At 45.8% G+C, this 11,280-nt stretch overlaps 1 long non-coding RNA gene and 1 pseudogene across 1 annotated transcript; one reads left to right on the forward strand and one right to left on the reverse strand.

Annotated features, from left to right (window-relative positions):
- LOC134326286 (zinc finger protein 850-like) overlaps positions 1-11,280 on the reverse strand; it is a 226,344-nt pseudogene that overhangs the window by 78,614 nt on the left and 136,450 nt on the right.
- On the forward strand, positions 7,940-9,875 carry LOC134326388 (uncharacterized). The gene is made up of 7 exons (XR_010014499.1): positions 7,940-8,018; positions 8,095-8,271; positions 8,563-8,720; positions 8,803-8,901; positions 9,057-9,143; positions 9,223-9,342; positions 9,430-9,875. It is a non-coding gene; the product is annotated as an uncharacterized LOC134326388 (long non-coding RNA).

An 11,280-nucleotide genomic window follows, 5' to 3' on the forward strand; every position in this document is an offset into this window, starting at 1 on the left:
CAAGTGTTTTTGTAACGTGTTGTAGACCTGCAATGGCGACTATTTTTGGTATACGGGAAAGAAAAGGCCGAATGCAGGTGAAATTGTGTTATTTGTCAACCAGCACTGTGTAAATATTGGACAGAACACATAATGGGTTATTTTAACTTGTTGGGTTGTGCAGTTTAACCATTGTGCTGGATTAAATACATGTGAGAAAATACAGCATTAAAGCATAATCTCAATAAAATAGACTACAATTTAACACTATAATACAATACAATACAGCGACAGTAAGTCTGTGTCTGTTTCTGTTGCTTATTCTGAATTGTGTTTGTTTGTAAACTGTGAATTAGTTCTTAATCTGGTCGTGATGTTAGTGAATTAAACCTACATCTCTCTGATGGTCTGACCGATGAGCTATCTGTTCTGACCTGCTGCTTAAGCCTGGCTAGCTCAGTCGGTAGAGCATGAGACTCTTAATCTCAGGCTCGTGGGTTTGAGCCCCACGTTGGGCGAGTATCTTCATTTAACATTCACTGAAACCAAAAGGACGTTCTTCCACTTTGGACAGCCGGTCTCTGGTGACTTATCAGGTGGATATTTGTGCTTGTAGGACTGTTGTTTACTGGATGTTTTCAGTTACTTATTTCCACTATTCTGTGGAGCTACACGTTGTTGTTGCGTCTCATATCCGTTTGATCAACAGGCAGGTTGTGCAATAAAAGGCACTCATCCCTGGGTGGGCTAGAACTACGAACCTTTCAGTTAACAGCCTAACACACTAACCAATTGTGCCACAGAAACACACGCACAGATGTTTCATTGGATGGTACACATGGGTCACATGACTTGCTAACTTTTACAGAAGGGCAGTTAAGTTTGGCAAATTGAAATAATGGCATGTTTCTGACTTAAATGAGAGGGGCATTAAAAAGATCTCACACTTGTCAGAGACAACGTTTGAAGCCAAGGTCAATAGGACCTCCTAGTTAGAGAAGGCTCACTTGTTTGTTAGTTTAAGTCCAAAAGCGGGTGTGGCCCATACAGGGATCAAAACTACGACCTTGGCGTTATTAGTGCCACACTCTAACCAACTGAGCTAACCGACCTATGTCCAAGGGCAGGGCATATACCCACATACCAGATTCTACACTGACAGCCCTTCAGTTATGGACCTGCCACATGGAAACGATGGAGAGCTTTACTGTTGGTCTCAAGTTCGTCTCGGCTGTAGGCGAGGAGACTTAATGAATGAATTCAGTTTAAATATTAATTTAAAAATCTTGATGATTTACCAGGTCGTTTGTTACAGTTTCCTTTCCAGTCGTACCTCCACAAAAACCAAAACACTCAATCTGTAAAAGAAAGACACATGCTGAGTGTGATGAGGTTCTAAGATTTTCTAATGTTGCGCTCACTATTAAAAGTCAAGAAGTTTTAAGGTTTAAAAAAAATCATTTAGGGGTTTTTCTTTGCTCTTAAACATAGTAGAGGGCCACTTAAGAACACACCAGGATTAAGTAACTTGTCAAAGTGCATCTTTTAAAGGGACTATAACAAAGTACATACATAACACATAAAAAACAGTTTAACGTAGAAAGTACTTACTAGTCTAGAGGTTCATGTCAAAGTGTCTGAACTGAGATTCGTTGGCAAGTGGAGCAGTGAAATCCTCAATTTGTTTTGGATCATTTTTTCTAAGAGCATGTGTAATGGACCTGAGTAGGCCGAGCTTTTCATTATGTTGTTGTAGCAGCTGCTCTAATACAGTCAAAATGTCTCTCTCCATTACTATTAGTACCAGTACCAGGGTGTGTCATGGTATGGGGGTGTGTCAGTACCAGTACCAGGGTGTGTCATGGTATGGGGGTGTGTCAGTACCAGGGTGTGTCATGGTATGTGGGTGCGTCAGTATTAGGGTGTGTCATGGTATGGGGGTGTGTCAGTACCAGTACCAGGGTGTGTCATGGTATGGGGGTGTGTCAGTACCAGGGTGTGTCATGGTATGGGGGTGTGTCAGTACCAGTACCTGGGTGTGTCATGGTATGAGGGTGTGTCAGTACAAGTACCAGGGTGTGTCATGGTATGAGGGTGCGTCAGTACAAGTACCAGGGTGTGTCATGGTATGAGGGTGCGTCAGTACAAGTACCAAAGTGTGTCATGGTATGAGGGTGTGTCAGTACAAGTACTAGGGTGTGTCATGGTATGGGGGTGTGTCAGTACAAGTACCAGGGTGTGTCATGGTATGGGGGTGTGTCAGTACAAGTACCAGGGTGTGTCATGGTATGGGGGTGTGTCAGTACCAGGGTGTGTCATGGTATGTGGGTGCGTCAGTATTAGGGTGTGTCATGGTATGGGGGTGTGTCAGTACCAGTACCAGGGTGTGTCATGGTATGGGGGTGTGTCAGTACCAGGGTGTGTCATGGTATGGGGGTGTGTCAGTACCAGTACCTGGGTGTGTCATGGTATGAGGATGTGTCAGTACAAGTATTAGGGTGTGTCATGGTATGAGGGTGTGTCAGTACAAGTACCAGGGTGTGTCATGGTATGGGGGTGTGTCAGTACAAGTACCAGGGTGTGTCATGGTATGGGGGTGTGTCAGTACAAGTACCAGGGTGTGTCATGGTATGGGGGTGTGTCAGTACAAGTACCAGGGTGTGTCATGGTATGGGGGTGTGTCAGTACAAGTACCAGGGTGTGTCATGGTATGAGGGTGTGCCAGTACAAGTACCAGGGTGTGTCATGGTATGGGGGTGTGTCAGTACAAGTACCAGGGTGTGTCATGGTATGTGGGTGCGTCAGTATCAGGGTGTGTCATGGTATGGGGGTGTGTCAGTACCAGTACCTGGGTGTGTCATGGTATGAGGGTGTGTCAGTACAAGTACCAGGGTGTGTCATGGTATGGGGTGTGTCAGTACCAGTACCAGGGAGTGTCATGGTATGGGGTGTGTGAGTACCAGTACCAGGGTGTGTCATGGTATGGGGTGTGTCAGTACCAGTACCAGGGTGTGTCATGGTATGGGGGTGTTTTAGTACCAGTACCAGGGTGTGTCATGGTATGGGGGTGTGTCAGTACCAGGGATTGTCATCGTATGAGGTGTGTCAGTACCAGGGTGTGTCATGGTATGGGGGTGTGTCAGTACCAGGGTGTGTCATGGTATGGGGGTGTGTCAGTACCAGGGTGTGTCATGGTATGGGGGTGTGTCAGTACCAGGGTGTGTCATGGTATGGGGGTGTGTCAGTACCAGGGTGTGTCATGGTATGGGGGTGTGTCAGTACCAGGGTGTGTCATGGTATGGGGGTGTGTCAGTACCAGGGTGTGTCATGGTATGGGGTGTGTCAGTACCAGTACCAGGGTGTTTCAGTACCAGTACCAGGGTCTGTCATGGTATGGGGGTGTGTCAGTACCAGGGTGTGTCATGGTATGGGGGGGTGTCAGTAACAGGGTGTGTCATGGTATGGGGGTGTGTCAGTACCAGGGTGTGTCATGGTATGGGGTGTGTCAGTACCAGTACCAGGGTGTGTCATGGTATGAGGGTGTGTCATTACCAGTACCAGGGTGTGTCATGGTATGGGTTATGTCAGTACCAGGGTGTGTCATGGTATGGGGGTGTGTCAGTACCAGTACCAGGGTGTGTCATGGTATGGGGGTGTGTCAGTACCAGAGTGTGTCACACACACACACACACACTTATACCTAGGGTACCCTGTCACCCCCAGGACATGGGGAGAACATGCAAATTCCACCCGGGAATCGAACCCAGGACCCTCCAGAAGCCGTCCCACAGTGGAAATCAAGTCAGTATATGTGCAGTGAGATGAATCCAGTCATGCCCATATATGGTAAAGGTAAATTCACTCTGCTCCCTCGGAACGTTGTGACATCACAATGTGGACCTGTGCTCTTCAGGAGCAGCATTTAGATTTTCTCCTCATTTACGATGGCTGCTTCTCTGAGACAGAGGTTTCTGCGTGTGCTGTGTTGCGGGGCGCCTCCCCGGGCGTCCTCCGGGGGCGACCCGGGTCACGGGGGCGGTGCGGAGGCCGAGGAAGCGCTCCTGATGGAGGGGTTTCTGTTTAAGAGGACCAGGAGTGTGTTTAAAACCTGGAACAGGTCTGTACACTGATGCATAGTGTATATATTAGGAATTATATATATATATATATATATATATATATATATATATATATATACTCAATATTATATATATAACACTTAATATTATATATATACACTATTATATATATACACTCAATATTATATATATACGATGTGTTTGATCTCTGCAGGCGGTGGTTCATCATACAGAACAATCAGCTTCTCTACAAGAAGAGGTTTAAGGTAGGTCACATGACTTTACATGATCTAAATCAGCTCTCTCCTGGACTCTGTGAAATACCCATAATGCACCGCAGTCTTACGCCCCTCATAATTCAGGCGCATCACAGCAGAGGTCGACTTCTGTGCCGGGCTGCGTCCCAAACCGCCCCGTCGTGTTTAAGTCTGGGACGATTCCACCGCCGTTTATATCATCGACTGTATAAATAAGAAGGTTTTATGTTCTATTTCCCCAGCGTGACTTCATGGTGCTGGCTGAAGACCTGCAGCGCTGTTCGGTCCAGAGCTGCGAGGACACCGGGCGACGCTTCTGCTTCCAAGTGGTCATGCCCACAAGGTAAGTCCAGATCTATAATCATCAGAGATAGTCAGACAGACAGATGATCAATAGACAGACAGACAGAAAGATAATCAATAGACAGACAGATAGATGATTAATAGACAGACAGATAGATGATCAATAGACAGATAGATAGGCAGACGGACAGATAGACAGACAGATAGATGATCAATAGACAGACAGATAGATGATCAATAGACAGACAGACACATATTAGACATACAAATAGATAGTCAGACAGACAGACAGACAGACAGATGATCAATAGACAGACAATAGATAGATAGACAAGATGATTGATAGACAGACATACTGATAGATAGACAAACAGATAGATACAAGATCAATAGACAGACAGATGATTAATAAACAGACAGGCAATAAATAGATAGACAAGATAATTGATAGATAGACAGACAGACATACAGACAGATGACCAATAAGCAGACAGACAGATAGATGCTAGATAAACATATGGATAGACTGATAGACAAGAAGACAGATTATAGATAAATAGATAATCGATAGACAGACAGACAGACAGACAGACAGACAAATATTAGACAGACAAATAGATAGTCAGACAGACAGATAGATAGACAGACAGACAGCTAGATAGATGATCAATAGACAAAGAGACAGATGATCATAAACAGACAGATAGATGCTAGATAGACATATGAATAGACAGATAGACAAGAAGATAGATTATAGATAAATAGATAATTGATAGACAGACAGATTATCAAAAGACAGATCAATAGTCAGACTATTTATCTATCTGTCTATCCATCTGTCTGTCTAAATGTCTGTCTATCTATCTGTTTATCTATCTACTCAATCTGTCTGTCTGTCTGCATTCTATATAATCTGTATCTATCACCGTGTGTGTACAGGAGCTGTACGTTCCAGGCCGACTGTGAGGCAGGTAGACGGGCGTGGATCAGCGCCATTCAGAACCTGACTAAGAGAGAAGGAACAGTCGAGAGCGAGGTGAATTATCATCACCACTATACTCCGGGAGGGGAGGGGTTCGGTTCTCGGCTCTGTAACACCAGTTTAATGCGTCTACATCAGGAGGAATCAGACGGGTACGAGGACGATTCGAAATCAGACTCCAGTAAGACGTTAGTGGACGGGGAGATTCAGTTGGAGGACTCAGACTCGAGCGAGCAGACAGACTCCCAGGGACCGCGGGCGTTTTCTGAAGCTCCAGGTAACCTTAACACCACCACATTCAAGTCCGACACTATTGAACTCTAGTGACTATGTAATTAACCCTTGGGCTTCATAGGTGGGATCAGTTCTGGAGAAGTCGTCTGCGATGCTCCCGAGAACAAGAGTGAGTACGCCGAACCTTTATTTGGACCCTTATTTTTGGTTTACATGAGCCCATGAAGCATCATTGGTGATACTTGTGTTGAAGATGCTGAAGGAGAACCTGCTGAGGAAGAACCTGCTGAAGGAGACCCAGGTGAAGGAGAAACCACTAAAGGAGAAACCGGTGGAGGAGAACCCGGTGAAGGAAAAACCACTAAAGGAGAAACCGGTGAAGGAGAACCCGGTGAAGGAAAAACCACTAAAGGAGAAACCGGTGAAGGAGAACCCGCTGAAGAAGAACCCGGTGAAGGAAAAACCACTAAAGGAGAAACCGGTGAAGGAGAACCCGGTGAAGGAAAAACCACTAAAGGAGAAACCGGTGAAGGAGAACCCGCTGAAGAAGAACCCGGTGAAGGAAAAACCACTAAAGGAGAAACCGGTGAAGGAGAACCCGGTGAAGGAAAAACCACTAAAGGAGAAACCGGTGAAGGAGAACCCGCTGAAGAAGAACCCGGTGAAGGAAAAACCGCTAAAGAAGAAACCACTAAAAAAGAAACCGGTGAAAGAGAACCCGCTAAAGGAGAACCTGCTGAAGGAGGAACCACCGATGGAGGACGTCAAGAGGAGATGACGACCGACACGAACCCGAACAGCTTTGAGAGTCAATACACTGTTGGAGAGCTGCTGGGAAAGGGAGGCTGCGGTTCGGTCTACGAAGGCATCCATAAGGTGGACGGGAACCAGGTGAGTATCAGTTTGCTGTGTTGATCCTCCCCTTGGTCCTCCTATGGCTGCAGATACTTGTGACGACCTATCAGGACTCAGTGGGATGGATGGGATCTTCCAGCATGGCTAGAAGAGCATGACCCAGGCCCAGGCCCTCTAATTCCACAGACTTGAACCCACCTCGAATTGTCGTGTTGGCTCAATGGATCCTCCCCTGGGTCCTCCTATGTCTCCAGATACCTGCAACGACCTTCCAGGACCTTATTGGGTCACGGGGACTTCCGAGTACCACCCTGGCCCCCTGAATTCCCTTTGGTCCCAGACTTGAACCCAATTGAGCATTTATGGGACCTCCTTGATGGTCGTGTTGGCTCTACGGATCCTCTCCTGGATCCTCCCTTTGCTCCAGATACCTGTGACAACCTTCCAGGACCTTATAGGGTCACGGGGGCTTCCGAGTACCCTTCCCCCTGAATTCCCTTTGTTCCCAATCTACAGATCCTCCCCACGATCCTCCCTACAACCTACCGGGACATTATTGAGACAAACCCAGGATGCACACTAAGAAGATGGATACCACGGGATGCCTTCGGATGTCTCGTGGAGTCCACGTGTCGGTGGTCCGAGTTACTCCTGAAGAAGGTCTCTTTTCGTGAGCTGGCTTCCCAGACTTGAACCCTGTGGAGCGCCTCGAGCAAATGCAGTCAGCACGGCTCCAGACACCCATGGCGACCTACTAGGACCTTATCGAGTCTCTTCCAACCCTTGTATTAAAAATCCACTAATGATCGTTTACTTGTGTGTGTTTAGGTTGCCATCAAATACGTGGTGAAGGATGAGCACCTCAGATTTACCAGGATTGTAAGTGACTTTACCTTTCAGATGAAGTAAATACCGTATAGACTGGATACACATTAAATCATTTGTTCTTGTCTCTTCTACCATCAGCCCGGCGAGACAGAGTTGCTCCCCGTCGAGGTGGCCCTGATGCGCATGGTGTCCAGGCCGCCCGCCAGCCCGTACGTGCTGAAGCTCCTGGAGTGGTTTGACACGCCCGAGCGCTGCATCCTGATCCTGGAGCGGCCCGTCCCCTGCGTAGACCTCTACCAGCTGATGCTCAAGAAGGGCAGGCTGAGGATGCAGTTCGCCCGGCATGTAATGCGGCAGGTTGTCCTGGCGGTGCTCCACTGCCGGGATCGCGGGGTCCTGCACAAAGAGATGTCCTTCTGAACACGGAGACGCTGGAGGTAAAGCTGATCGACTTCGGATGCGGCGACCTGTTGAAGGATACTCCGTACAACACGTATTCAGGTAACTGTGCACCGATGGGGGGATGGGTACTTTGGTTTGGACTTTGGGTACTAGTTTGTCCTCTTTGTTCGTGTAGGCACGTGGGAATACTCGCCACCCGAGTGGATAACCAAGCAGAAGTACTATGGCTGCCCTGCGACCGTCTGGAGTCTGGGCGTACTGCTGTTTTTCTTGGTTTGTGGATGCCTGCCATTTCGGTCTAGGAAGGAGATCACCAAAGGGCGTCTAATGTTTAAACCTGGTGTTTCTGATGGTAAGGAAATATATACATTAAGACCTGTACATACACAGACTAGGCATAACATTATAACCACTGAAACCATGGGTTGGGTCACTCTGACACGTAGCTCCTACCTAAGCATTTGAGGACCACGTCCACCCTTCCATGGATTCCCCAGATCTCGATTCAACCGAGCGTCCGTGGGATGTCCGATCCATGGAGGCCACATTATCAGGAAGGTGGTCATAATGTTAAGCCTGATTGGTGTATTTTCTTCAGATCTAAACACCGTATAATGTGAATCTGCATTGTCGCACTCGCCAGCCTGCTGCCATCTGATCGAACAATGCCTCAAGAAGAAGCCCAGCAAGCGCCTCACCCTCGGGCAGATCCTCCTGCACGGGTGGTTCCATGAGTAACCCGAAGACTAGGTCCAGACGGTGTAGATCTTTACACTCGTACTGGCGGCTGCAAAAAAGAGGGTAACATGACAGAAAAACACGTATCAAATAATTCAAGCGATGTATGAATGATTTAATAACATCTTGAGCGTTTCTCTCCTAGGATCTGCGCGTCTTCCAGCGAAGGTACGACCGGCTGATACAGATGCTGGAGAATCGGACTAATCGGATGTGGGCTGAAGTGGAGCTGGCGCAGATCGGGGTGAGTTTGAGTCAGTCTGAACCTGGCACTATATTTACTACTATATGTGTCGACTGCAGGATGCCACCCATGCGGTTACCCATAGCGACTACGCCATCAGTCAGAACCACAGTCCTACCATTCTCATAGAAAATCTATTTTCCTTCTACTCACAGATCCAGCACGTCAACTTTACGGACATTGTCTTTGAGCTGGTGCTGCTGGGAATTCTATGAAGAGCGAGGGTGCATCAGATCATTTCAGTAAGAGAGTCTGTGCTCTATAGAGTCTAGAATTAATCTGTGCTGCACTACAAGTGTAGTTAAACACATCATTGTTTAGTTGATGCAGTACCGGAGACGAAGGCTCTTTCTGGACCGGCTGATTGCTCTCATCTATTCGTGCGTTACACCCAGATGGATTGAACGTCAGGAGACAGAGCGTTATTTATTCCATCTTCAGGTGTGTGGTTTTTTTCACCACAAATGATTTTGAACTAGTAATCTGTTATTTATTAACAGCCCCCTGATGTTGTTTCTCTTCTCTCAGACTGAGATGCTGAGCTTCCTGGATGAAATCTTCACTCTGGACGAGTCTTTGTATGCAGAACCTGAAGCCCTGGCTGCTGCACTGGAGACGCTTTTATGGCGGAGCCTCCAACGGTTTCATGAAAGGCTGGAAACAGAGGACGTCTAAAGGCCAACCTTGATTAGAACCTTTATTTAACTGTCAGGGATGCATGTCTGGTGGTTGACGTGTTTTTAATGTTTGTTCACAGTTTGTGTACTTGTGGAGGTGCGTCAGGACCCAAGACATCGGCGACGTGTAAAGATACCACCGATGTGGAAGCATGTATTAGGATCTCTGAGAGACCTGCTGCCTTTAAGACGATGTCTTTACATCAGGACAACGCCCGGATGACTTTGTGGACCAGATCCAGATGTGTAAAAAGCTGATGTTCTGTAAAAATTTAATAAAAAAAGAAGAAACTGTGAGTCATTCATTCTCTAGCGTCTTTATTCTCCAAAATAAAAGATTTCCAATGATTTCACTCATTGCTATAAAAAGTTGGGACGGAGGCAGAATAAGAGTGAAAGGTTTATAGAAGATTACAGTTACAGTTGCTCTCCATGCTGCTCTTTATTTTGAGGGAATTTGAGTTGTGAGATTTGGGAACAAACTGGGAACAGGGGAATGTGGACACAATACAGAGGAAGTAAAGGTGTCCAGATATTTAAGGAAAATAAGTTGTACATGGCAAAGGAACAAATTTACTACTCCAATTTTATACTTATCACAGTTCTAGTAATTAAGGGCCTCAGTGAGGGACCAACAGTGACAACTCACCAATGGTGTGGCTTGAACCGACAACCTTTTGATTGCTAGTCCAGTACCTTAACCACTAATACCAAGTTCACACTACACAACTGTGTTCAGATCTCTGTTCAGTTAACACTACACAGTGGACAGTGAGTGTAGAAACAAGGAGGTGGTCTTAATGTTATGGATGATCAGTGTAGTCCATTTTATCAGCTCCGCTTACCATATAGGAGCACTTTGTAGTTCTACAATTACTGACTGTAGTCCACCTTTTTCTCTACCTGCTCTTACTCTGTTTTTCAGTGGTCACATTGAAAAACAGAGCAGGTATTATTTAGGTGGTCATTCTCAGCACTGCAGTGACACGGACATGGAGTGTTAGTGTGGAACAATTTATAATAGTGTAAAAGAATAAAGAAAATGAAGTAATTAAAAGTGAGGGAGGTAAAACTGTAATCAGGTAGTATAGAGGAGTAGCGTTTACCTCAGCTGATTTAGGATGCGTCTCAATTTGTTAATGCTTTGTGAAAGCCTTTATAAAATGCTGATGTGAGTTATTTCTCCTGCTAAAAAAAATACATTTAATTAAAGTTTAGTGTAGAATTATGTACAAAGATCTAAAGAGACTAGATGAACTTGCCGGTTAGCTCAGTTGGTTAGAGTGTGGTGCTAACAACACCAAGGTCACGGGTTTGATCCCCGTACGGGCCACACCTACCTTAATAGTTAAGGGTAGAATGGCTGAGAGAGAGTCAGGTGAGCATGTGCTGTGTATCAGGACTTTCTAACCTCAATAATTTAATCACTGAAAGTAAGAATACCACCATGTTCTTCTGCCATCTTTAATTCTGGCTTCATTTCACCTAATAAACGTGGCCTGACATTTATAAATGCTTACAATCAATTTTGTCCATGGCAAAAATAAATAAATAAATAAATAAAAGAGAACTGCTGTGTAATTTAGTGAATTCTTGCACTGCACATGGCAGAGGACTAAAAGAAATGTAGACCGTGTAGAATAAAAGTATTAGGAAAGTATGAGGTTAAAAGCATCAGCTTTTATTTATTCTTAAAAGAAAA

The sequence above is a fragment of the Trichomycterus rosablanca genome, chromosome 14 (assembly GCF_030014385.1).
Source record: "Trichomycterus rosablanca isolate fTriRos1 chromosome 14, fTriRos1.hap1, whole genome shotgun sequence".
NCBI classification, from domain to species: Eukaryota; Metazoa; Chordata; class Actinopteri; order Siluriformes; family Trichomycteridae; genus Trichomycterus; species Trichomycterus rosablanca.